Raw genomic sequence first — 27,337 nt, forward strand, 5'->3', positions numbered from 1 at the left:
TAGCAGCTTCTTTATAGACATGTCTCAGGAGGCAAGGGAAACAAAAGCAAACATGAATTATTGGGACATCAGCAAGATAAAAACCTTCTGCATGGCGAAGGAAATAGTCTACAAAAAGTCAGCCTTTGGAATGAGAGAAGATAGTGGCAAATGGCATATCTGATAAAGGGTTAGTATCCAAAATAGATAAAGAACTGAACATCCAAAACCCAAATAATCCAACTAAAAGTGGGCAAAAGTCAAGAATAGACATTTTTCAAATGTGTCAAAGAAGACACACAGATGACCAACATGAGCATGAAAAGATGCTCAACATAGCTCATCATCAGGGAAATACAAATCAAAACTACAATGAGATATCACCTCACACATGTCAGAATGGCTAAAATTAACAATACAGAGAACAACAGATTTTGGCAAGGATGGAGAGAAAGGGGAACCCTCTTACACTGTTGGTGGGAATCCAAACTGCAGCCACTATGGAAAAAACTATGGAGGTTCCTCAAAAAGTTAAAAATAGAACTGCTCTACGATCCAGCAATTATATTATCAGGTATTTACCCCAAAGATCCAAAAACACTAATTTAAAGGGATACATGCACCCAGATGTTTATAAGCAGTATCATCAACAATAGCCAAATTATGGGAAGAGCCCAAATGCCACTGACTGATGAGTGGATAAAGAAGCTGTCACACACACACACACACACACACACACACACACACACACACACAGACACACACACACACACAGACACACACACAGACACACAGACACACAGACACACACACACACACGGGAATATTACTCAGCCATCAAAAAGAATGAAATCTTCATTTGCAGTGACATGGATTGAGCTAGTGTATTATGCTAAGTGAAGTTAAGTCAGTTAAAGAAAGACAAATACTACATTATTTCACTCATACGTGGAATTTAAGAAAACAGATGGAAATAGGGGAAGGGGAAAAAAAGAAGAAAGCAAACCGTAAGAAATTCTTAACTATAGAGAGCAACCTGAGGATTGATGGGGAGGAAGAGGGTAGGTGATGGGCTAGATGGGTGATGGGTATTAAGATGGGCACTTGTGATGAGCACTGGGTGTTATATGTAAGTGATGAATCACTAAATTCTACTCCTGAAACCAATATTACACTAAATGTTAACTAACTAGAATTTAATAAAAAATTGAAAATAAAGTAAATACATAGGAGTGGAATGCAGGAATTGTATGATAGATATGTGTTTTAAATTTTTAAGAAACTGCCAAATTGTTTTTCAAAGTGGTTGTATTATTTTGCATTCCTACCAGCAGCATGGGAGAGTTCTGTTTTTTCCACATGTGACATTTGGTATGGCCAGTATTAATAATTTTAGCCATTTTTATAGATGGTCAGTGGTATCTCACTGATGACTAATGATGTTGAGAATGTTTTCATGTGCTTATTTTGCCATCTTTTTTAAATTTTTAAAATTTTTTATTTTGTTTTATTTGTTTATTTACAGCATAACAGTGTTCATTGTTTTGACATCACACCCAGTGCTCCATGCAGTACGTGCCCTCCCTATTAACCACCACCTGGTTCCTCAACCTCCCACCCCCCCGCCCCTTCAAAACCCTCTGGTTGTTTTTCAGAGTCCATAGTCTCTCATGGTTCATCTCCCCTTCCAGTTTTCCTCAACTCCCTCTCCTTTCTATCTCCCCATGTCCTCCGTGTTCTTTGTTATGCTCCACAAATAAGTGAGACCATATGACACTTGACTCTCTCTGCTTGACTTATTTCGCTCAGCATAATCTCTTCCAGTCCCGTCCATGTTGCTACAAAAGTTGGGTATTCATCCTTTCTGATGGAGGCATAATACTCCATTGTGTATATGTACCACATCTTCCTTATCCATTCATCCGTTGAAGGGCATCTTGGTTCTTTCCACAGTTTGGCAACCGTAGCCATTGCTGCAATAAACATTGGGGTACAGATGGCCCTTCTTTTCACTACATCTGTATCTTTGGGGTAAATACCCAGCAGTGCAATTGCAGGGTCACAGGGAAGCTCTATTCTTAATTTCTTGAGGAATCTCCACACTGTTCTCCAAAGTGGCTGCACCAACTTGCATTCCCACCAACAGTGTAAGAGAGTTCCCCTTTCTCCACATCCTCTCCAACACACGTTGTTTTCTGTCCTGCTAATTTTGGCCATTCTAACTGGTGTCAGGTGGTATCTCAATGTAGTTTTAATTTGAATCTACTGATTTATCTTTAAGTTTGCTGATTCTTTCTTCTCTAACTCAAATCTGCTGTTGAGCCTGCTAATAGCCGTTGTGGTTATTGTACTTTTCAACTCCAAGATTTCCACGTGGTTCTCTCTTTAAAAACATAATTTCTGTCTATTGATATTTTCTATTTGATATGTCATAGTCATCATAATTTAATTCTTTAAACATGTTTTCCTTTAGTTCTGTGAACATAACACAAGATTTCAAAACCTTGTATATCCAACATTGGGGCCCCCTCAAAGGTATTTTCTATTGCCTGTCTTTTACCCTCTGTATTCATTACACCTTCATGGTTTTTTGCATGTCTCATAATTTTGCATTGAAAAATGGACATTTAGATAATATATTGTAACAAATCTGGGTACTGATTCTCCTTATTCAGTCAGGGCTGGTTATTTTTCTTTGGCCATTTATTTATGTGTTTATTAGCTATGTTGAACTAATTCTGTAAAGTCTATTTTCCCTGCAGTGTGCATCTTCTGATGTCTCTATTCAGCTTTTCCTTCTTATTTTGATCTTTTATCCTGATTCCTTGAGGATTCCTCCTGGGTCAATATATGATACGTACTGATACAATATATGATACAATATATGATACTTACCAAAAGTGGTGCTTATGCCCTTTCAGCCACTCTTTACCATTAGATTTGTGTGTGGCTTAGACTAGTTATACTGTTTAGAGGGTTTAGATTTTTCTCTGTGCTGGGGACTGGTATGTGGGATGTTCCCTCTATGATCACTTCTGAAAAGTACAGCTTGGGCATAATCATGGTCTTTCAGACCACCAGAGATGAGTGTGGTTCTAAACCTAAGTTCCTAGGGGTGTTGTTGTTTGTTGTTCAGTCAGTGTTTAATCAGAGGTTATACCTAAAGCCCCTTGAATCAGTAAGGCTCCTTCCCCTGTTACTGGATTCATGTAGGGGAATGCTTTCAAGTTTAATCCATATCCAGCTTTGATTGCTGCTGAATGGGTCTAGTCCAACGCATGTGCCCTGGCTCTTCTGGATTTCATGAGTATAATGCCAGAAGATCCCTTCTTGATTGTCCCTTTCTCTTCTTCTTTCATTTAAACTTATGACTTGTCTGCCATTTTGATTCTTGTTACTAGTATCATGGAACTACTGGACCCTTCTTAACTGCTTGTCAGGAAAGTCTCCATTGTTTTCCACAATGTCCTTAGGCTGATCTTTTTCATGCTCTGTTTCAAATAATGTTAGTTTCCCCCAGGCCAGTCCTGATGGCCTTTCACCATTGGGTAGAACCTCTATGCCACTGCACCAAGACTAGGGCTAGGGAAAGAAACTCATGTCTCCGAGAATGACACTCTATGCTTGGACTCTAGAGAAAGAATGGTAGCCCCTGGTCTTTTCATTTGCCACAACTGAGGTTCTGGTATTGGCATATAACTATAATTAAACTTTACCTTCCATTTGGACTTCATTGGATTTTCTCTAACATCTTTTTTTTTTAGTTTTTTTGTTTGTTTGTTTTTTGGTTCCCAAATCAAGGGATTTGGAGGCTGGTCAAAGAAAAAGATATGACAGCGAGGTGGCAGCAACATACACATACAACATACACAACAACATACACATACAACATTTATTTGGGTGATGCTTTGACAGTTTTGCATGTGACTGGACAACATGAGACTGTCCAGAGGCTATGGTACACAGGGGTCACTACTCAGAATGGGGAGGACAGAGAACTCCTAGGAGAGAAAGGGCAGGTGAGGGGGCTCTGTGTTGTGGTGGTATTGCTCCCAGCCCAATGGAGTGTCTCTGGGTCAGAGAGCTCCAAAAGGCAACAGGATCTTAGACTTTATAGTTACAGTTTATCTTACTGATCACTAGCAAATAACAGGCACAATTTTGCAGAGTATGTGAAACAAGCAGGCTGTAAATGGCTAAAAACTGCTCATTTGGGCTATATTTAATAATAATTAGATGTATAAAAGTTTGAGTTTTGCACCAGTAGTCTTCACAAACTGCTGTGAAGTAGTAAACAACCTAGAGGTCAGTTGACAGAGGCCATCTCTGGCTCATTTATAGAACATAGGATCCTGTCCAGGATCCTATGTTCTATAAATTTATTATATTTAGTTGTCATGTTTTCTCGGCCTCCTCTCACCTGTGAGTTTCTCAGACTCTCCTCATTTCTGGTGTCCTTGACAGTTTTGAGGAATACCAGGCAGGTATTTTGCAGAATGTCCCTAGTATGGGTTGGTCTGATGTTTTTTTTCCTCATGATGATATTGGGTTATGAGTTTTTACAAGGAAGGCCTCAGAGGGAAAGTGCCCTTCTCATCACATCATATCAAGGGTGCACGCTGTCAACATGACTCGTCTTTATTAGTGTTGACCTTGATCATTTGGCTGAGGTTGTATCTGTCTGGTTTCTCCGCTGTGACGGTTCTCTTTTCATATGACGCTCAGCCCACACTCAAGGATGGGGAGCTAAGCACCCCTTTCTTTGGGGGGAATAGCTACATAAATTATTTGGAATTCTTCTCTCAGGGAGATGGTGTCTCTTCTCCCTAATGTATCTAATTTTTCATCAATAATTTATATGATTAGACACATGGATATTTTATAATATCCACTACATTATTTTTTGTTTGTTTGCTCACATTGTTCCAGTTTTGGCCACTGGATGCTTTTTCAGGTTGGTTCCTATGTCCTTTTGATATGCTACTACCCCCCGCTGCCCCTAATTTTGTGTTCACTTTTTAACTTTCTGGCACAATAAGATGCTCCAGGTTTATTTTGTATATTCCCTGTCTCAGCCCTAGAATCAGCCATTTCACCAAGGAGTCCTTGTTCCTTTTATGGGAGAGTGATGTCAGAACTAGGATCTGAACCCTAGGCACTATTAATCTGCGTTTTCATTTTGGTAAACTAAAAATAGTTTCACTTTTTTTTTAGATGCCTCAGCTGGTCTTCATTCAATAAATATGTATTGAATGCCAAGCTCTGTAGTTGGGGTTGTGTTTTTAGTTATTTAAAACTTGCTCTAAATAGAGTTTCACTTTTTCACATAGAGTAATTGGAAATTCATTCGTAGTTTAATGTTACTTTAGTAAAGGATTATAATTAAATTAGAGATAGGGTTGTACAATCATGTCTTGTACTAAAATCAATCTCTTTATTTTACATACTCCTTCATTTCATTGCTCATTTTAAAAGCAAATTATTGTTGGGAGCAAACATGTGGATGAATATTGATTAGAGTCACTAAATGCTCATCAAATAATTTTTCAGTGTTCATGTGGAAAATGTCAGGTATACCCCAAAATAAAATATTATACTGAACTTCTAAGGACTTATTAGTCAGCTTCCACAGTTTGAACTCATGGCCAGTCTTAATTCCACTGAACTTGACATTTTTTTTCTGGATTAGCAAATCATCGAACTTGAAATAGATGTCACTGGTTTTGTGTGTGTGTGTGTGTGTGTGTGTGTGTGTGACTCAGACACACATAATGGAAGAAGCTTAAATATGTGCTAAGGAACATTGCACAGTGGCCCTTTTTAAGAGCGAGTCAGTGACTAATTGTCACCAAAAGAGGGATGGCCCAGCACACTAGAGTCTTGTGTATGGAAGGGCACCAAGGATGTTTAGGGCAAGTGAGAACTTGAAAAAAAATGGGGGTTTGCTCACCTGGACCGTAGAACTCTGATCCTCACTTCTCTTGACTAGCAGGGCATGTGCTCGTCACAAAAGCGTCCCACTCCCATGGGGCTGGCAGGCTTTCGGGAGACTTTGCCAAGTATTTTCCAATTCTGCCTGGGTTCAGGTCTCTGGGGTCGGTTGGACACACCCATTCCTTGAATTTCTTGTGCACTGAGGTTAACTTTGGATATAGTTCTGAGCACAGTAACTGAAGAGAGTTCCTAAAGGCAAAGATGAGAATTTGACATTTGTGGGCTGAGATTTGTAGAGAGTAGGATGAGATTTGTTAACTTTGTCATACAATATGTGTTTCTTGGGCATCTTTTGTGGACCAGGGGTTATTCTGGGGACATGGTGATGATTGGGACACACTTAGACCCTGCCACATGGGGCGTGCTGATCCAGGACTGAAAGGGGACAGTCACCACAAATCATCGATTGCCAGTGACAGTCATGATGAAGGTTATAAGGGATAGAATAGCATGGTAAAAATACAACTTCCCTGATACAAGGTGTCAGGCAAGATATTAGGAGGAAGTGACAAAGTAGGAACAGAAGGACGGATAGGGCTTGGTGAGGCATGTGTGCATGTGCGTGTGCGTGTGTGTGTGAGTGTGTGTGTGTGTGTGAATTGGAAATAGTCAAGCCCCTTATATTCCCAACATAGTAAGTTAATGTATTTCCCTAACTTACTTAAGCCCAGTTCAACCCATATCCAAAGGGAGAATACCACCCCTAGAGGCTCTTTAGTGGCCAAGAGCTGAATATGTCCAAGAAATTGCTAGAAGGCAGCGCAGTGGAGTTGTGGGGCAGAGTGGGGCAGGCAGGCTGATGCTGTGATGCTATGGGCCATGCTTAGAAACCTGGATTTAATTCCCAAGGCAGTGGGAAACCACCAAGCGTTTTTAGGACAGGGCCTTTCAGAGATGGCCACTGTGTGCCCAAGGCACTGGTTGGGGGTCAAGGCTGGAAGCAGGGAGACCACGCGGGAGGCTGCAGCAAAGGTCTTGGTGAGAGGTTTTATGACTCGGTGATGCAGAGAAGAGGGTATATTTGAGATCTAATTTATAGAGGGTTTTTTTTAGTGTAGTGGCTTTCAGACTTTTTGACTGTGACCTACCAAAAGCAGTTTGCATTATGAGCTCAGTGCACACTTGTGTGTGTGTGTGTGTGTGTGTGTGCGTGTGTGTGAAACAAAATCTTCATGAAACAATGGCCTTTACTCCAGGCAGGGCACACGTACGTTTCATGCCGTGTATGTGTCGTGTGCCTGAAGTGGACAGGAGGTCTTGTGGGATTTTATGAACCTTACTAACGAATCAGGATCTTTGTCTAAATAAAGAGGACTATCTCCAGAGGTTGAAGACAGATGAGTTCTCCGAGAGAAGGAACCCTAATAGCATGGATAAAAGAGCCCATGACAGGAATACCAAGACATAGGAATTTCTCTGAGTCCCCTCATCCTCCTTTTCTTTGTTTCTGGCAGGGGTCAGCACTCTTGTTATGTGAAAGGCCAGAGAGAAAATATATATATATATATATTTTTATTCGTTTATTTGTTTATTTACAGCATAACAGTGTTCATTGTTTTGGCATCACACCCAGTGCTCCATGCAGTACGTGCCCTCCCTATTACCCACCACCTGGTTCCCCCAACCTCCCCCACCGCCCCTTCAAAACCCTCTGGTTGTTTTTCAGAGTCCATAGTCTCTCATGGTTCATCTCCCCTTCCAGCTTCCCTCAACTCCCTTCTCCTCTCCATCTCCCCATGTCCTCCATGTTATTTGTTATGCTCCGCAAATAAGTGAGACCATATGATACTTGACTCTCTCTGCTTGACTTATTTCGCTCAGCATAATCTCTTCCAGTCCCGTCCATGTTGCTACAAAAGTTGGGTATTCATCCTTTCTGATGGAGGCATAATACTCCATCGTGTATATGGACCACATCTTCCTTATCCATTCATCCGTTGAAGGGCATCTTGGTTCTTTCCACAGTTTGGTGACCGTAGCCATTGCTGATATTTTTCACTTCACAGACTGTTCGTTCTTTGTCTGCTGCTCAGATCTGCCCTTGTGATGGCAAAGTAGCTGCATATAGACGGTATGCAAAAAAAAAAAGAAGCACGACTGTGTTATGAATAAAACTTTATTTACACGAACAGACACTGGGCCAGATTTGCAGGCTATAGTTTGCCAGTGCCTGTCCTGAGGAACAGAGGGGAGTAACTTAGAGGTTCAACAAGAAAAGAGGAGTACTTGTGTAGACAAAACCAGGGTGCCCGTGGTCCAGGGCTGTTTGTCCCACCTGATCCTCTGAGGGGATCACAGCATCTGGAGTGTGGTGGTTCCTCCCAAGGGAGGCCCAGTGGGGCCCAGTGCATTCTGACATTCGAGGTTAGCGACCCCATTGAGTCTGGGGTTCCGGAGCAGTCGGACTTAAGATCCTTCCTCAGAGACGTCCCATCTCCCGCCCTCAGATTCAGCCACAGACAGGACACAAACTGTAAATTGGATGTTTGGCTCAGTTGCTGAGGGCCGTGAGGCCAAAGCTGGGCTTGATACCAGGCCAGGGATTGATCAATACAACCCTTCTGGGCAAAGCTCCCTACTATTGGGACCACGCCCCGGGAATGTAGCCCTCGTGCACGGAGAAGCAGCTCTTAAGAGGAGATGGCTTGAGATGGCTCTTGGGGCTCTTTTCTCCTCTCCAGGAATTCCCAAACCCACATGTACCTAAGTGCACCCAGAGGCAAATGGTGAGCCTTAACAGGTGCTAGAAACAGGTTCCATGATCCGGGGTCTGTGGAGGGTAGGTATACAGCCCGCTTACTGGCCTTGGCAGCAGAGAGGGCTTTGTCCTGCAGCAGGACAGGATCACGGCACCTGGGCCCCTCCATGCCTTTGCCCCCTCCCTCTGCTGTGTTTGTAGAAACCCTCCCATCCTCCCAAGGGCCAAGTCCAGAGTGCTCCTCTCTGTGGAAACTGAGTCTTCTGCTCAAGAATATATTTTCCTCTGTGGATTTCCTCAGCCCTTAGTATGCTGGAAAGCTCTAGGTGGCCTGGATGATGATGCTAGGGAACCAGTCTGCTTCCTGGATTGGGTTATAAACCCTTGGAGTACTGGTCCGTGGTCCATCTGTCCTTGTATTCTGTCTCCTAGCCCTGTATGTAGAAGGAACATGATGTCGTAGAGAGCCAGTATGGTGTTTTGGAGAGCATAGGTTTTGGGGCGGGAGTGGGGTGGGGTTTGCCAGTGACTTCCTCTATATCCTTGAGCTCTATATCCTTGGACTTCTTCGATTTTCAGTTTCCTAACATACAAAATGGGTCTAATGAGATCAGTATTAGGTATGTTCTGAGGATGACAGATTTATAAATGAGATCTGCACACACGTCCTATTATTGACAGCTTTGCTCTTTTTGATCCAATACCGTCTCTCAGCAAAAGGAGCTGGAGTGTTTGGGGGATCTGGCTGAGTTCCTTGGGTAAAGTCTGAGCTTACTCTAAACTGTTTTCGCTTTCGCTGACTCCGAGACACCGGCCGATCAGAAGGTGCTCTGTTATTTTACGTGCCTCTAAACGTTAGGCTCACTTGGGGAGCTTTCAGCTCTCGATGCCCAGGCCATATCCCAAACCCGTTACATCAGTGCTTTGGGGTTTGGGCATTGCTTTTCACTCATTCATCCATTGATTCATTCATGTTTTTCCTTCTTTGTTCATATTTTATTGGTATTTTTAAAACTCCCCAGGCGATGCCAGTGTGCAGCCAAGACCCTCTACGCTGAAATGAATGCTGCTGTCAGCCATATGAGGACTCGCTGCTTCCTTACCCCCCGGGCACGTTTGTCTTAATTTGTTTCTAGAGCTGTCGTAAAAGTCCCCTCCACTCCTGAGGTGTCCCCTAATAACCTTTTCATCAAGGAGGGTCTCTACGGAGATGTTGGCACAGCTCGCAGATACCAGAACTGGGCAGTGACCGGAATCTCTCCCTTGCCTGTCCTGGTGCCTGGTCCCCGAGGGGTGCAGTGGCCTGGAGGGGGGTGCTCTTGGACTCAGGTTCCTGCATGTGAAGGCTTTCCCAGGACCCAGCCCACGGGGACGGCCAGTGAACCAAGGGTTTGCTTTCCTTGGGGTTCTTGTCCTGCAGGCGCCGTTCTCATCGTGATCTCTTGTACTCCTTGCTTTGGCCAGGCACCGGGGACACTGCGGAGGATGCCGCTCAGTGCCTGGGAGCAGGTGACATCTTCTGGGGTCTGTTCAGGAGCATGTTTACTGTGTTTAGAGTCTCTCCGGTATGAGGACATCAGCTTCTCTCTGAAGAGAAGCCACTTCCTGATGACGATATGGTGTGGGCTCTCTCTGGTTATTTTTGTCTATTCTCTTATTTAACATAAGTTACCCCAGTGATGACTCCAAAGCAAGGCTTTTAAGCAACCGCACATGCTCAGTTTCTGAAGTGGTGGGGTCCTCAGGGTTGAATCGTAAACCAGAAACAGCGCCGCAGCCGTGGCAAGCCCCAGCGACAGGGTCACTCACGTGTGTGTAGCTGCAGCCGACCCTCCCCTGCGCGTCGGTCCGGGAGGAAGGGGCATCCTGGGCCCCTGGTGAAAATGCTAGGGACAGGCATGGTGGGCCGCAGCCGCTCTTTGAGAAGCCACACTGAGGGCACGAGCGGGTAGTTCCTGGCGCAGTGCCCTCAACGCTGAGACTGTCAGTAGAGCACCGCGTTCCTTGCTCTTTAGAAGGCCGCACACTCATCGCTGGAGTATTTCCTGTTGGGATCAAATGAAAATGACAACAAGGTTCGTCGGAGGCATTTCTGTGTGGGGGATGTTTTTGCCCTGTCTGGTCACTGGGCCCTGCGTGGTGACTGTTCACTGGCATGGCAGGAATCAGCAGCAAATCTGCACAGGCAAGCTGGGTCCCGTTTTTGGGTCTCCTTGCTTCATGGGCTTCCTGGCGTTTAGGGTTCTGGTGACAGTCCGTGGTTTCTGGGATCCGGTGTGGTTCCGGGGTCCACAGAGAGGGAAGCGGTAGGGGGAGGTGGAGGCGTGTTCCCTGAACCCGCTGACTGGGCTCATCTCCTTAATCTGAGTGCACATCCAGTCTAGTCCCAGGGCCCCGAGAAGCCCGAATTCCCTGTCTTCCCGCTCTCCCTCTTGACCCGCCTGTTTCTGCCCGAGTGTTGTTCTGCTCTGTAGTTAAAGGCTGGTAGCTTTGGAACACTGAGGCATGGGAGAAAGGGACACTGGTGGGAAATGATCCAGCACAGGGAATACTGACGGTGCTTTCGAAGCATCCCCAAGTTAATGGGACTTCAGACGCAGAAATGCCAGAGGAAGGCCAGGGTGGGAAAGAAGGCAAGCAAGGCAGACCTCGGTTTCCCCTCTGCCTGATTCTGTTGTCATAATCTCTGCCCAGACAGACACAAGCTGTGAGCAAGGTGCTTCCTGTCCTCTGGCTACGCAGTGGGAAGCTTGTTGGGGACGTCCTCCTTGTTTCCTGTCGCTGTGTCTAGCCTCCTAGGAAAGATGGCAGCATGTAGAGGTTCAGAATTTGGATCCAGGTGACCTTGTTTTCTGCCAGGCATCTTGGGGGTACAGATACTCGTTTGTCTCAATTTCGAGCTGCTGCTGGCTGGTCCCCATGTTGGAAAAGCAGGCCCTACCCATGGAATTAAAAATAATGCAGTGATTCTCAAAATGGACTGCACAGCAGTGACTAGTGAGTGGTCTTGGGAAAATGAAGACTTGTAGACCCTATTCCTAGATGATGATGCAGCAAATTAAAATGATGATCCTGATGATCTCGTGTTGAGTCCCTCTTATGTGCTGAGCGTAATCATTTCATACAGCTGCCCATGAGCCAGTCCTGTTCCTGGTCCCATTTATAGATGGAGAAACTGAGGCTCTGAGAGGTTAGATGACTTGTTCAAGGCCACATAGGCTCCCACTCCTAACCTCCTTCAGCAGGTCTGGGACAGGGCCTGGGAATCTGCATTTTTAAATAATCACCCCCCCCCCACCCCGCCCCCCACAGTGGGTCACCAGACTCTGGCTTGAGAGACATTGCCCTGAACTCCAAGCTCACAGGGTTGCAAGGACTGTGTCTCTCTTCTTTAAGGCTCTCTCTCCAGGGCCTGGCCTGGGCCAGGTACATAACAGGTGCTCAGTCACTACTTGCCAGAGGAATTCAGAAGTGTTCTTTCCTTCCAAGGCATTCCCTGGGAATCTGATGAGCTCTCATTCAGTTCTCTAGGAACATTTAAGTTGTCAAGCCCAGAACTTCAGTCTTGTTGGCTAGAGCCATTCTGCCTGGCTTCCTGATTCTGTTCCTGGATCTCTGTGTTGTTACCTGATCCCAACTCCTTGCATCCTTTGTACCTTCCCCATGTCTCCTGATACCAAGCCCTGCCTTACTCTGGTCAGTACCATTCTTTGGGACTGGTATTCTGTCTCCGCAGAGGCCTGGCTGCTGGGACCGTCTTACCTTGGCAGTTTCCCCATGCCACCTGCTGGCCCACTGTTCTGGGCTCCCATCCCATGATCTACCACCTGCCATCTGCTGCTGGAGCCTTGGGAGTCAGGGTACACGACTAGATCGGACTTCCAGCTCTTTCAGCTGCATTTTTCTTTGTAGTGGCCAGTTCTGCCCCTAAGCCAGGCCAATTCTACTCCAGCCTGCCGTGCCTCAGAGTGTAAGTCAACTCTGTTTATGGTGGTCAGGTGATACACATCTTAGGCACTGGGGTGAGTAGGCTTGCGTTCAGCTGCTGGTCCATAAGCAAGCACTTGAACCCTCAAAGCCTGAATTTCTGTATCCATGACTCAGGTATGGTGGTCCTGACCTCTTCATCAGTGAACTGATGTGATGAGTAAATGGAATTGTGCGTGTCAGGTGCTTAGTGTCATGGTAGTCACGAGGTTAATTGTTTTATCTGTTATGTGACAGTTTCTTTCCGTCCATCTTTAAACAAATTATGAGTTTTACTTGCAGATTATTTTGACAATTATTGTACATTAATATTTTATTTTAAATTCAGTCTCTCAATTTTGTACAGAGACAGAACAAAAACTACACACTTCAGTCCTCGTGCACTGGTAGAGCAGTAAGAGCCTGGGCTTGGCGGGGGGCGGCCTTGGGTTTCATTACTGGCTCAGCCCTGTGACCACCTCGCTTACCCCCAGCTGAGGCTCAGGTGCTACATCTGTAAAGGGGGGTAATCACCTTGCCTGGGTTTGTCAGGGCGATTTGGCGACTGTGCTCGGGAAAGCACCCAGCCTGCACCAGACAACAGAGGCGCATGTATGTGTGGGCAGAGCTGGGCACCTTTTGCACCTCATAGCATCGCTTGGCCTTTCCAGGGAGAAACTTAATAGAAAAAGAGGCGCCTCGGTGGCTCAGGCATTAAGTGCCTGCCTTCAACTCAGGTCCTGATCCCAGGGTCCTCGGATTGAGCCCCATATCAGGCTCCCTGCTCAGCGGGAATCTTGCTTCTATCTTTATCAAATAAATAAATAAAATCTTAAAAAGAAAAAGAAAAAGACCTGCTCAATGCTCCCCTCTTGCCTTCACAAACCACATGGGTTCTCCCATGTCACACTTTTGCAGGCCAGGAAATTTTTGGTATATGACTGAACCCCCCCGCCTCCACCTTGCAAGCCCTGTTTTTTTGTACTTTTGCAATTAATTAGTCATTTATCTTAATTATCAATTTCCCATCTATCTTGTGCTTATCCTGGCTAATCCCCAGGGTCAGGGGTCTCATCTGTCTACTTAACCTGCTCCATGTCCCCAGCAGGTCTCCTGAATACTTGTTGCCTCCTGTTGGTGGGGGAGACCTGAGAAGGGATCTGGGTCAGTCTCCAATTTACCATGGGGGTTTTCTCTTTATGGCTCCAAGGACGGCAAATAGCCTTCTTAGATGCTACCCTGGTAGAATCTTGGAAGGAGGGCTGGAGACTCTTCACCCAGCTCAGGCTACCTCTGTCTCCATTGACCTTCCTTTGAGGCAGTGGCTATGTTGAATGTTTTGCCATTAGGGTATCTTGATGTAGTGCCACTAGGACATCCAGTCCTCTCTGGATTGTAAGATGGAGCCCACCAAAAATAGTGAGGTGGGAAGGAGAACTGGCCATGTTCAAGATCATCACAGATGGTGCACAGGGTAGTCTAGGACTCTGGGTAACTCATGAAAGCGAGGCTGTTGGGGGTAAGGTTGGGTAGTAAGAATGGCTAGGCCCCACACTCTTTGTCATCTGGACTATCTCCATCCATCCAGTTACCCATTCATCTCTTTTTCTTCCACCTACCCATCTTCTCATCTATGCATCCGTCTATGCATCCATCTCTCTGATCGTCCACTCATTTACTCTTTTATCCATCCATCCACCCAGCCACCCACCCACCCACCCATCCATCTAGCCTTCATAGGATTCTGAGTATCTTCTGTATATCAGGAGCCATGCTAAGTACTGGCATATTAGGTGAGCAAAGCCAGCCATATCCCCACTCTTGTGACCAGTATGTGTGGGACATACAGTCATCAAATCGTCCCACTAAAGGGTGCATGATTATGAAGCCATAAGTGCTTGAAGCAAAGAACATTTAAGAAGGAATCTTAGCGTAGGGAGCCACAGAGGAGGCTTCTCTCTATGGAAGTGATATTTGAGCTGAGATAAGAATAAGGAGCTAAGAGTTACTGAGTGCTTTTTGTATGCTAGGCCCTGTGGCAATTGTTTTTACCTAATTTACACGTGTTAACTCTTTTATTCTCATAATGACTCCATGAAGCAGTAGTGATTATCATCCCCAAGAGGAACTGAGACACAAAGATGCTTAGACCTCTGCCCCTAGGGCGTGACTACAAGACTGTGGCAGGGCTGGACTTTGAACTCGGGAAGTCTGACTGAGGAACCCACTTCCCCCTGGATCTAAGGAGTGGGTAGGAGTTAATTAAGGGAGACGTATAGGAGATTAAAAACACTCTCCAGGGCATCAGGGCCAGCACCTGAGGTGAGGGTGGGGGGCAGAAATGATTCCAGAAAGTGGCTGGGAAGTAGAGCGTGAGGATGAGGTGGGAGGGTGAAGGGGCAGGAGGTGAGGTAGGTGTAGAGACCAAACTGGCCAATGGCTTGTAGACCACGTGAAGGATTTTGCACTTGTTCCTTTGAACACTGGGAAGTCACTGGAGTTTTAAGTGGGAATGGGGGGTGAGTGACGTTAGATTTTTATTATGAAAAATGATTTCTCTCGAAGCAGTGTGGAGAAGGTGGAGAAGGCGGCTGAGTTGGAATAGGGATTTCCGTTTGGAGACCTCTCTGAGAGGCTGTGGCCTGCCCTTGTGCGACGCCAGTGGAGAACCGTAAATGTCTTAGAAGGAAACTGAGGAGGTAAAATAGCAGGTCTTCAATATGACAGGTAGGGATGAAAACCCTCGGATTGTCAAGATAGCTACTGTCCTTGGGTGGCTGGCTTAGTTGCCGCATGGTAATGCTTATGGCCTTCCAAAGCCATGGGTCACTGCTGACTGTGAAGGGGTTAATGTCTTGGGGCCCACAAGGATTCCTGTACCCACAGCCGGTGCCGAGATGTAGAAATGTGGGGTGTGCTATCAAGTCCCTCCTCCTTTGGGGCCAGAGGCCAGACTCAACATTTCTTCCTCTCTTTGCTACTCTGGTCCTTGCAGCCACGGTTAGCTTCCTGGCGTGGACCAGGGGCCCCGTTATGTGTGTGCATCAAGCTTTCGTTACACTCTCTTGGGTCTCCTGTCAGTTGCTTCTTCAGGTGCGTAACGTGTCCACTCACATGCGGGAGCTTAACCATCCCCTCAGTGCCTACTGATACTTCTCACTGGGGATTATGTCCGATCCTGTGCACGGTCAGGGGCCTCAAGCGTGTTCTGAGGCTCAGGCTACCAACCCCTTTGGGATGGATGGACCGTGTTGGTGTTGCTCTGTGGAATCTGCCTGTCCATCCAAGGAGCTTTATAAATGCTACCCTTTCATTTGATCTCTGAAAGTGCAGCTTTTGATTAAAGGTGCCGACAGTCTTATTTTTGGACCCACTTACCTCTCACTGAGCGGTCTCAAGTGAGCCTTAGAGTTAGTTGGATTGAGTATGAAGAACAGAGACAGTATTTCTTCTCCGGGTCCCCAGGTTAGCATCTGTGTGAGGTAGGTTGTGATTTTATGGACCAGAACAGCTGGGAAGGAGAGAGATCTGGTGTAGAGTGTAGGGTAAATGACTTTATTGAAGTGACCGGAACTTGTGGCCAAGCCTAAGCTAATGCACAAGACACAGCACGGATGCATGAATGGCGGCAACAAACCAGGTGGGCAGCAGCTTCTTGATTTATCCATTTTATTGGTATTGAATAGTAAGACCCTAAAAAAGTATCTAAGACTGTAGGAGGAAAGGGCCACCCCCGCACTTTAGGGATGAACAGGATAGAGGCTCAGCGTCAAGGCTCAAGCTAAGTGCTCTAGGTCTGGGGACAGAGTTTCAGGTCCAGTGTTCCAGCCAACACTGCTGCAAAACAAACCGCCCCGTCGATTAATTGGAAACCACTTACATTTTGATGCTTCTGGATTCTGTGGGTCAGGGGTCCAGACAGGGAATGTAGGAACGGCTTGTCTGTCTTCCACAGTATCTGGGTCTTCTACTGGGAAGACCCGAAGCCTGGGCTGGCTTAATGGCTGGGGACTGGAATCACCTGGAAGCAGTTTTACTTGTATGTCTGGTGGCTGATGCTGGCTGTTGGCTAGGACCTCAGTTGTGAAGGTAGCTGGAGACCGCATGTGGCTTCCCCTCCTGGGCTTGCTTGGGTTTCCTCATGTCATGGCTTCTGGGTTTTAAGAAAGAGTGTCCCATGAGCACTTTATGATCTAGCCACAGAAGTCACACAGGGTCCCTTCCTCAGGCCCTTTGGATGGAGGCTGGATAGTGGAGCTAATGTCAAGGTCTTGGTCCTCTCTAGATGACTCTTGACTCTCTGACTAAAGCTAGTCAAAGGTTCACAGGGATAGCTTGAGCTCTGGGCTAAGCCTCAATATCCAAACGGAACATCTTGAACAGTAACCCCTGGCATCTGCTACCGGGCATCTTAGTAGCCATTTGATTTAACTTTAAAAAGGTTGCCAGTCTTTTGAACGGTTGTCTACAAATGGCAGGTACCAGTCTGTTTGAGTCACCTGAACGATTTCAGACTTTACTCCATAGGCCACTGTACTCACAGCCCCTCTTAGCTTGTCTCAAGATGTCATCCAGCTACTTAACCATCCACGTGTTCATCCGTGTGTTCACTCCCCTCTTGCATGCGTTCACTACCCTCTTACCCGCGTTCCCCCCTCTTGCACGCGTTCACCCCCCTTGCACACATTCAGCCCCTTCTTGCAGGCATTCACCCCTCTCTTGCACACGTTCATCCCCTCTTGCACACATCCATCTTAGTGCTTAGTAAGTGCTTACTCTGTGCCAGACACCCCATAGGGTATTACAAGCAGGAAGAGGAAGAGGAGAAGACAGAGCTCACCAGAACGTCGGCCATATCCTCCAGGCCACACCTGCACTGCCTTAGATATTCTAGTTCAAGTTGGTAGGGCTGCGGAGGGCCCTAGAGAGGTTCTTGTGTGCAGCTATGAATGCTTTATGAATGAAGCCACATCGCCGGGACTCAGGTGTTGTTGTCTTCTAATACCTGCGTGGCCTCCTCCTCGTGGGTCTCTTAGGCAATGGCAGAAAGTCCCCCTGTGCCACCAAGGAGGTCAGGGCCCTTTTAGGCTGGACGTTATTGAGCTGGCGACACCCAGTGGGTATTAAAATGATGAGCCAGCTGTATGTCCTACATAAAATCAGATGGGGGCGGGGAATGGATGTGTGCGTCCGGTGACAATTGCATTTTCTTTTAACCACTCATTTTCTTTCCTCTCAGAGCTGTGCCCTGCAGCTCAGGGCCGCATTACTATATGCCCCTTTCAGGGTGGGGGCATGAGATTTTCCTCCCCACGCACCCTGCTCAGGCCTCCAGAGTACTTCCTGCCTCTTCCGGCCACCTCCTTTCTCCCAGGTGGAGGGAGGTGCCCCTGGCCCCGTGCAGCTCCCCAGGGTGGGATCCGGCCTGCGGGTGTTCAGTTTCTCGCTGCTGTGGCGAGGCGACAGGGAGACATGAGGGCTGGCTGGTGTGCAGAGGAGCCAGCAACCAGCGTGAATCAGGGGGAAGTACAAGGGCAAACGAAGGACACCAGGCAGCAATAATTTACACCAGCAATTTCATGCACAGACTCCAGGTGACCGAGGGGTTATTTTCGAGGGACTTTTTAGACATTGCTTTAAAACAGACACAAACTTAATTGCATTCAGTTGAATCACAATGAGCGCGGTTGGATTTTTCTTTTCTTTTTTAAGTGAGGAACACATTTCTTAACACTCTCCCTTTTGCCTCCCAGTCTCAACATCTCCCACACACAGGGCTGAAGCTGGTTGGCCTAATCCAGTGTTGGTTGGGTAATGGATGACTCAGGATCTTTTCGGGGTCTCTGTCCCTCAGTGCTGTGGAAGTGTGATTAGCCCCCGGGCATTGCGTTCCTTCTGCGGACATCAGGCATGGGGTAAAGTTTGGGAGGAGGGGCAGTACGAGTGTCTCGTGAAAAATTAAGACTTCAGATTTAATGAGTATTTATTAAGCCTCTCTTAGGGCCAGGCGTGTCGCTTCTAAAAACATCTGTTCCACAGAACAACCACGTGAGAGGTACTGTGACACCTGCATTTCTGAAGAAGAAAGGGAATCTCAGAGAGGTAAAGTAACTTGCTGAGGGCACACAGCATCTTATGTTATCTTATCTTACATTAAATCCCGTAGCTGTTAGGATCCAAAGTTTGAGGGCTCTGTTCTACAGTACATCCCAGTGTTCAGAGGAGGAGAGAAATTTTGGGTATGGGCAGCGTGACTCATGAAACGTTAATAAACACGGGACTTTCTGTTAAACAATCAAAGCAGACCCACGTTTGCCCCCTCCCAGGTGTGCACACAGGCCTGTCTGCCCACCCCCAGCCCCCAGGAGCGCAGCCAACATCTGGTTCCCTGCATGAGACATGGGGCGGGTGAAGAGATTTTGACCTCCGTGGCTCAAGATGCGGGTTTCATATTTTTCCGTTGGGTGATTCCTCCTGTGCTAAACACGAAAATGCCCCACTTCCTGTTGGCCGTCCGTTTTGTCCAGAAAGTTGTCTTCCCGGTAATAGCCCTGCTTGCATCAAACCCTCCCACCCGTTTCTCTCCCATCAACACAGTCAACGTGCAAGCATTGTGCAGTTTGCCCAGGCTTTCAACAAAACCCTGACTTGCTGGGGGTACGTTTTGCACCGTGTGTTTGCGTGTTGCAGAGGGACTGTTGTTTCCATATTTACAGCAGGCAGCAGGGCTGCAGACTGGTTTTAGTGACATGCTGAAGATAACCAGCTGCAGCTCAGGGTTCGGATTCCTACTGTTACAAAAATATGTATTCACGAAACTAAAATTTCAAATCACTTCCTTCACATCTTGAAATAAATAGTGCGTTGGGTATGTGATATGCAGCAAAGAACTATTTCTGATTTTTAGCAAAACTGGAAATTAGCATATTCAAAACGCTTCTTGGTGACTTAGCTTTCTAAAAATTTAAAACACAACTCTGCTTGTATGCGTGTGCGTGCGTGCATGTGACCAAAATCATCGTCTTCCCGGTCTTTGTTTTCATACTGTTAATCAGTTTACACACTTCTTTTCCCTTTTCGCTTAACAATGTATTATGATCGTTTACTATTTCGTCGTGTTGCTTCTGTGATAACCGTGTTTGGTGGCTTCATGCACACACCTACACACAGACACACACCAGTGGCACAATGAACGTCTGTGATGCACACGTCTCATTTCTTTTCTCCTGTTGAATTACTGAGTTATGCCTGTCATCCTCACTGAATTATATTTTACCTGATCAAAAGATACGGGATTCCTTGGTCAAGGGACACGGATGCCACTTGGTCAATGTTGCCAGATGACTGTACCAATTTATAATGCCATGGATTTCCTTTGGAAATCAGATCAATCATGGAAGAACATTCTTCCGCGTACAGTAAGTTGTGCTGTCCCGTGACTTGGGTGTTCCTGGAAATCACAGTGCTCTCCAGAGTCAGGCAGTGAAAGCCCACAGGGCTCATGGGAAGCGTGGAGGTTAGGACCCAGAGCTCAAAACCTTTGTCCGGGACACAGTACAAAAAAAGAAGGGGGGGCACCGTTGTGCACGTGTGAACTGCACGTGTGTGGGAAAGCCAGCAGCTCGCGAGTGACCATGAGGAGGGGCGCACACGGCGAGTGTGTAAGTGTGTGTGCCTTTGGAGCACCCTGGGGGGCTCTGTTCAGCTGGCCGTGGGTTTCTTCGTCGCCCTAGTGTTTCTCGTGGATGAGAATCTGCCCAGGCACACGCAGGATTCATATTATGCTCAGGTTGTCCTCTCATATGAATTGCATCGGAACAGATTTGTGTTTTCAAAACAAGCTATAGCAGAACTCCCTGTACCTTTTCTATTTGTTTTTCCTCTTATTTGGCGACTTACGCTGCTATTCAATTTGCAAACAGGAGCCGTGTTGCCAGAAGAGCATTTTTATCTTCATATTTAACACCAAGAAGGTAGGAAGGTAATTGCCTCATTTTGCTTTATAATAAATAAAGATTGCATCAATTTTACTTCATAATAAAGAATCCATCATTACCTGGCGCCTGTTTGTTCTGCCTTCGTTCTTTGGAACGGAGAACAGTTTGAACTACAAAATGAGCTTCTAGTACTTTCCATTTATAAGTTAAAAAAAAAACCTTGTCCTTTATTTATTCATTTATTCACTCATTCATTTATTGATCGGCTGATTGGTGTTTCAAGGAAAGTCTGACTTCCAGCTCATAATTATTGATTGCCTCTGGGGTACCGTGACACCCGGTACAGTCAAGGGACAGGTTGAGTTCTCTCCCTGATGGAAATCCTCTGTGAGCCTCATCCTCATCCTCAAAATGGGTTGGTGTTGTCACACTCAGTGGGGAGTGGTGAGGCTGTCCCCTGACAAGGATGTGACTTCCTGAGTTCCCCTCCGGTGAGTGAGAGTTCCCTTTTCTCTGTCCCTCCCATTCGGGTTCTTCCATTGACCTAACATCCTCCTCAGCCTTCCCATGGGGTACAGAGGAGGGAAGGGCACTGCCTTTGCCTCAGCCTTGGGGGCTTGGTCCTCTGAACCTTTCTGCTGGAAGAGGTACCATCTGTCGTGCTTTCTGGGAACTGTAAGGCCGTGTAGCCTCCCTAGGGTCCCGACAGCTTCCTGGAGAGAAAACACTTACGGCCCAAGGGACACGAACAGTCTTACTTGAAAGTTCCCAGTGAAAGGTGAGGAAACAATGTACCTTATGGTATAACCCCTACAAGTACCAGTACCTGACCTGTGCCATAACCTGCATTCCTCTAACTTCATGGGACTGCCTCGGTGGAGTGCTGGACTTGGTTATTCTGTTACAAACAAGGATTTTTTTTTTTTTGTACAAACGTGAATTCTTTTAAAAATTAGTAAAGGATTATGACTTCCATCTTGGGTCTCGACATCAGAATGATGCCACTACAGTGTCTGGACTTTGGAGAAGCCAACCTGAGGCAGCTTTGGGTTCTGGCCTCTTTGAAGCTGCCTCCCTACTAGGGACATTAAAATCACAGAAGTAGAGAGAGTAGACCTGGCTGTCCGCGTGTTCTACGGAAATAAATAATTTACTGAGTGCTTTTGTGTACTACCTTCTGTGCCAAGCATCTTGGGTTGGTCTGGGTGATGGGGTGGGGGGGACCGTGATTGATTAGCAATGTCTGGCATGGGTGAGGGGAGGGTGGGAAAGGAGAGAAGGGAGTTAGCTGGTGAGTAGCCAGAGAGCACTGCCTGGTGTATCCGACTGGTAGGAAACAAATATTTTGCTCACCTCAGATATTTGAGATTTTACCAGTCACCTTCATGTCCCGTCCCCCCGACCACATGCACACACCTGCTGCCTTGTGCCCCTCAAAGGGTTGCCCCGTGTGAGCTTTGGGAGAGAGGAGGAGGGCCCCCGTGCTTACCTGGCTGCAAGGTTTGACTCCAACACTTTGGTCCCACAGGGCGAGGCTGTTATCCAAGGGTGGGCAAGTCTAGGTGTGGTTCTGGAAACAGAAGTCTGGGAGGGGAGAGGGAACCCCCATCAGGGAGGCAGGACTCCAGGGAGCCTGTACCAGGAGCCAGGCATGGAGCAGACTCTGGCCCTCAGGTCCAGTTCTAGAAGAAGGGCTGGTCATTCGTCTCTCTCCTTGAGTCTGAGGATGATGCAGGGTAACCAGAATGGTCCCTAGAGGACCACACGGGCAGGCCCTACGGACTGAGCCTGCACATGCTGACCAGGAGGCCTGCTATAGGGCAGCTTGGGTGGGTGACCACTGACCCATGGGCGCTGGTCTGCGCCAGTGAACATCGAAGGCAGTCCAGGGAACCCTGAGGACTCCAGTAGCTGCCGCCCAGTCCTGCATCTGGGAAGGTAACAAGCCTAAGGCTCCCCATGTTCTTTCACTTATGAAGCCTTTATTGGTCACCAACTGTGTGACAAGCCTTAGGATTCACAGTTGAAAGACATAGCCTCTACCACCAAGGAGTTCATCGTGTAGTTCGGGAGATAAATTAATTTTTTTTTAAATTTAATTTAATTTTATTTCTTTTTAGTGTTCCAAAATTTATTGTTTATGCACCACGCCCAGTGCTCCATGCAATCCGTGCCCTCCTTAATACCCACCACCAGGCTCACCCATCTCCCCACCCCTCCAACACCCCCAGTTTGTTTCTCAGAGTCCACCGTCTCTCATGGTTTGTCTCCCCAGTGAAAAATAAAATTGTGACTTCTGCCACCTAGCACCTAGTCTGTGTTGATAAGGACCATATTTTCTGTATTTCCGTACTTTTTTTTTCATTTTTTTCATTTTATTTATTTTTTCAGCGTAACAGTATTCATTCTTTTTGCACAACACCCAGTGCTCCATGCAAAACGTGCCCTCCCCATTACCCACCACCTGTTCCCCCAACCTCCCACCCCTGACCCTTCAAAACCCTCAGGTTGCCCCAACCTCCCACCCCTGACCCTTCAAAACCCTCAGGTTGTTTTTCAGAGTCCATAGTCTCTTATGGTTCGCCTCCCCTCCCCAATGTCCATAGCCCGCTCCCCCTCTCCCAATCCCACCTCCCCCCAGCAACCCCCAGTTTGTTTTGTGAGATTAAGAGTCATTTATGGTTTGTCTCCCTCCCAATCCCATCTTGTTTCATTTACTCTTCTCCTATCCCCATGGGGGGGTAGGAGGAGGGAGATAAATTAATTTTTAAAGCCCAATGCCATATACATACATTTTCTATGAATGAAAGGATGCTTTATAAATATAAAAGAATATAAAGAAGATCATTAACTTCTCTCTTCGCCCAGGTATGTGTGTATGTGGGTCCTGTATTCTCCGTGTTTGAGAGAATTCTATAAAAAAGGTTTTATATTCCCGTTCACATTTTCTTCTTTTTGTCGAGGGTTATATGTGGGATATGCTCCATGACCGAGCTAACTCTGTCGTGAAATTTTGTGTCCTGGTGTATCCGCAGTGGACTTGGTGGCTGAGAATCATCAGGTCTCCTGACTCAGTGGGTAGGCTGGGCAGTGCCTACGCTGTGCCCCCTGGGCTCGCTCGCACAGCTGGGGTGGAGGGTTCCAGGGGGCCGCACCCACCCTTCTGGCGTGCAGTGACGGCAGGTGCCTGGGCGCCTCGTGTCCTCTCATTCTGCACTAGGGCTCAGCCAGCTTCTCCGTGTGGTGGTCTCAGAACAGTGAACCATGGAGGTGTACCTAGTAGAAGCCAAGCAAGTCATAAGGCAAGTCCAGATTCAAGGGCTGGAAAATGGGCTCCAGCCTTGACGGGACGAGAGGCAAAGTCACATTGCAAAGAGGGCACGGACACAGATTGATTTCATTGAGAGCGAGCGATTCCTGGAATGACCTAAAATTCCCTGCAATTTTGAAAAATCTTTGGTTTTCATTGCATGTTGCATCACTTTCCCACATCGTTGAAACCTGTTTGTGGAACTCATTCTCAGGGCTTGCATGTTTCCTTTTAACCTGGGCGTTGGAGAGTTAGGTTTCTGTGCATTTCCGTGTAATGCTGCAGCTAGCATGCACGGTGCTTTGCCAAAGGTTTGAAGTCCTTGAGGAGACCTTGCTAGGTCAAAGCATAGGGACCGTTTAAGGCTCTTACTACATACTAGAAAATTCGCTTCTGAAAGTTGTCCGCTTCTCAACGTGAAGTGTATCAGGGTGTATCGGGGCACCCAGGTTTCAGAGAAATCATTATTAATTTGATGGCTTTCAACACCAGAACCTCATTCTTGTTTTTGTTCCTATTTCTTTGTTCTCTTATGAGATAAAATGCATTTACATATTTACTAGCCATTTGTGTGCTCTCTCAGAGGTTTCCTCCTGTCCTTTGCCCATGTATGTACTTCTCTTAAGGATCTTCCTGAGATCCTCATAAGGTGATTAATTAAGCTTCTCTGACATTTGTCCTGGTTTTTTCCATTTCCCTGTGTGCCATTTGATTTTGTTTCTTTTTATACATATTTTTTTTTCCCCTGAGTGATGTAGCTTATCTTTCAACTAAAAATCAGATGACTATTTACCTGTTCTCTTTATCTCCCCACCACTCCCCAGCTTGGGTTTCATGACTTTGTGTTGGGTGGTGTGTATGCGTGTGTTTCAACTTGCTGACTCTTGAAACCACCCAGAGTTAATTTTTAAACAAACCCCACACTCTCAGCCCTCTATTGTGAAGTAAAGATGCGTTTTCTACCCCATCCCTATTTAATTGTTCTGCTGCCACTTACTCAATTCTTCCATTGGGCACTGATTTTTGATGCTTTTTTTTAAAAAAAAAACAACAATTTTGTTTACTAAGGGCTCTCTTCTGGGCTTTCTCTCCTGTTCAGCGGATTCTTGTCCCCCTGCCCCAGTACAACGCTGACGATGTCACGGCTTTAGACTGTGTTTTGTTATGTGGCATTGCCTCCTCATTATCTTTCTTTTCCAAAACTTCTCGATTATTTTTCTTTAATTCTCCCAAAGGTACTTGAGAAGCATTTTGCACAGTTCTGAAAATAGGACCCATTGGGATTTTGATTGTAACTGCATTATATTTATCGATCGGCTTGTTGCATTCTGACACCTTTAATATGTGACGACTTTCCATTCAGACACATTGTACGTACTGCTCCATTCATTTGAGCCTTTTAAAATCTCTCTGCTGGATTTTGTGGCTTTTCTTCTTCTGGTTTCTCAATATTTCTTGTTCAAGTTAGACTTCGCTATTTTAATCTTTTTGGTTGCTTTTTTTGGAATGTGTTCACGCCTCCCCTCATGTCTTCTCACTGGTCATTTAAGTTGTATGAGAAATGCATTCATTTAAGAAAATATTCTTATTGATTTAAATATGGCCCCGATGCTTTACAAATTACCTGCAATTGAGAAAAGTTAAACAATACAGAAGAATATTGAATAAAAATGAAAGACCCTATCCCCCTTAGAGCCCCTTCCCCTGCCTGAGAGCCAGCCCTTGCTAATAATTAGGCCACAGTTAGACAATTAACAGTGGTTTGTTCTAGACCTTTATCATTTGCATGTGCATATTTTGACATGAGTGGGATCCTACTATTAGGTCGAAGCATATAGCTCTATTTTAATATCTTTAACCATTCTCCTTTGATAGATGGTTACCTATAGTTCACATCTCTTTCTTTTCCCAGAATCGGATACCCAGAATGCAAATTGCTGGGTCAAGGGTTTGTGCAGGTTTTTATTCCCAGTGGCTTCATACAACAAAGGGTTGTTTCTTATTCCTGCTGTAGATGCCGGGAAGGTTGTGGGGTGTTCAGCTCCTCTCAGTCCCTCAGGGGCCCAGGCCTCTCCTGGAGGCTGAGCTACCCCTTGGCTGCAACCAAAAGCAATTCACGATTTCCTTGGTTACTAGCATGGAAAGGAGAGAGCAGGAAGTGGGTTATTTCTGTTCAGAGGAGACCCACATTTCTTCTGCCAGGGTCCTTTGGCCTGAACTAGTGTGACATGACTATACGCCGTGTATGTGGCGGGAGATGAGGGGCATTTAAAATTTCTTAAGATGTCTGTTACGTGTGCATTTAAAATTTTGCATATATTTCTTAAATGACCCTCCCTAAAGGGGGTACCAGTTTATACTCTGACCAAGGGCACCTGGGCTGTCCTTTCCCTCACACCCTTCCCAACATATAGTATCAACCTTATTTCTGCCTTTTTCATTGTTTTGTCTTCACTTTTCCTGATTAGGAATGAGATTGACCCTGCCTTTGAATAAGTTGTGTCTGTTTTTAATTCTTTGGATGTTTTTATCTGCCCCCCCCCATTTTATTGGTTTTTCTTTTTTTTATTGATTTAAATGGTGTTTTTTGTTGTGATGAGCATTGGGTGTTATACGCAACTAATGAATCAAAAACTTATGTTGGCTAATTGAACATAATAATGAAAAAAATTAAAAAAAATAAAAGGTGCTTCTTTTTAACAGCGTAGACAACAGCCCTTTCTTACAAATGTCAGTATTTCATTGATCTGTCATTTGTCTTTTTTTTTTTTAATTGATGAGCCCATTACCACTCAAAGTCAGTAATTTACATTAGGGTCACTCTTGGCATCGTACCAGCTATGGGTTTGGACAGATGTGTAATGACATGTGTCCATCACTGTAATACAGAGTAGTTTCACTGCTCTAAACGTCCTCCGTGCTCTACCTATGTACCTCTCTCTCTCCCCAACCCCGTGGGAACCATGGATCATAGACCTACATGTGGGTGTCCCTTCAATCTTTCATTCCCATTATAGGTAATTTGTATTTTTTTTTTTTCAGTTCATCCCAAGTCTGGCTAGAAGTTTAACAGTTTTGAAATGCTTTCACAGGACCGGCTTTTTATTTCATTGATATTCTCTATACTTTTATTGTTTATAATTTCTTCCTATCTTTATTATTTTCTTCTTTTTGCTAGCTTTGAGTTTAATTCGCTCTTCCTTGTGTGTGTGTGTGTGTGTGTGTTTAAGGCATAAGCTTAGACCTTCCTTCTTTTCTTAGATGAGCACAGAATGCTATAAATTTCCCTCTGAACACTGTTTTATCTGCCTCCTGCAACTTTGATAAGATGCTTTCATTTCACCATCAGTTAGTTTAAAATATTTTCAAAATTTCCTGGGAACTTCTTTGGCTTATGAGTTAATTTAGAAGTGTGGGGTTTAATTTCTAAATATCAAGGGAGAGATTTCCAGA

General features: G+C 45.8%; 1 protein-coding gene across 1 annotated transcript in view; it reads left to right on the top strand.

Moving 5' to 3' along the window:
- Positions 1-27,337, top strand: part of CDYL2 (chromodomain Y like 2) — a 161,574-nt gene that overhangs the window by 60,283 nt on the left and 73,954 nt on the right. The gene's annotated exons all lie outside the window — the stretch shown is intronic.

The sequence above is a fragment of the Meles meles genome, chromosome 19 (assembly GCF_922984935.1).
Source record: "Meles meles chromosome 19, mMelMel3.1 paternal haplotype, whole genome shotgun sequence".
Lineage (NCBI taxonomy): Eukaryota > Metazoa > Chordata > Mammalia > Carnivora > Mustelidae > Meles > Meles meles.